Source organism: Haplochromis burtoni, unplaced genomic scaffold (assembly GCF_018398535.1).
Source record: "Haplochromis burtoni strain Fernald_Lab_line unplaced genomic scaffold, NCSU_Asbu1 Contig_115, whole genome shotgun sequence".
NCBI lineage: Eukaryota > Metazoa > Chordata > Actinopteri > Cichliformes > Cichlidae > Haplochromis > Haplochromis burtoni.
Genome location: NW_024582476.1, coordinates 118,890 through 119,876, shown reverse-complemented (window position 1 = coordinate 119,876; position 987 = coordinate 118,890).

The window sequence follows — 987 nt, the reverse complement described above, 5'->3', positions numbered from 1 at the left end:
GGCAATTTATCATAACAAAAAGTGAAATGATTATGACCTCATTAAAGTCATAGACTGGAACAAAGTGTATGTGTGTATAAAATATTAGGTATAATATTAAGTAATTGGTAGATTATAGACATATTTATTAATGCATGCTTTGTCCTTTATCAATATTTTTACTGCACTAAAGTTCTAGTACCATGTAGGAGACATTATTCACACCTCTCATAGCTACTTTACTAAATGTTAAATCTGTATTGTTTATCTGGGAGCGTGTAACTCAGGCTAAGGCTGTCTGTCTGCCCTAGCCATATTAGTAGATGAGCAGATGGCATTGGTCCAAGCAGGGGCACAGGGGCATGAAAATCTCCACTATGACCCCAGTGATTGTCTCCAGTTTAGCCAGGTCGGTTAAATGGAGCCAATATAGGAAAATTTAGTCTGAGCTTCTCTTTTGTATTTGTTCATTTCTGAATTTTTATATGAATTCTAATTCTATTTCTCCTTTACTGAATATAAGAAATATTGCTAAGGCAAACTTTTGTTTTACAAGTAGGCCACGAATACAGAACCTTTTGTGCTATCTGCTCAAAGCTGATTTAAATCCGTAAAGTTGGCCTGTTTTTAATCCAGTTAACAAAACTGGATTCACCCCATGGTGGGTGACGAGAGAATTCTGGCTTACCCCTCCCAGATCTGGCCTGCATATATGTTAGAATAAAACCCTGCTAGTAGCATGGAAGTCAAAATCACAGTTGAAGAAAAAAGAAATCTATATGCTTCTTTACATATTGCCTTGTTTGCGTGCTGCTGTGTGTATTTATATAATAGAGGTATGCATAAAGTTACCATCTGTGCAATAGGAAGGGATTATAGTGAGCCAGAAAAGTCTGGAACTGCATTCTGGCCCCATGTTTGGTTAGTGACACACAATAATGTCAAGGGAGTTCATTTTGTGTGTGTGTGTGTGTGTGTGTGTGTGTGTGTGTGTGTGTGTGTGTGTGT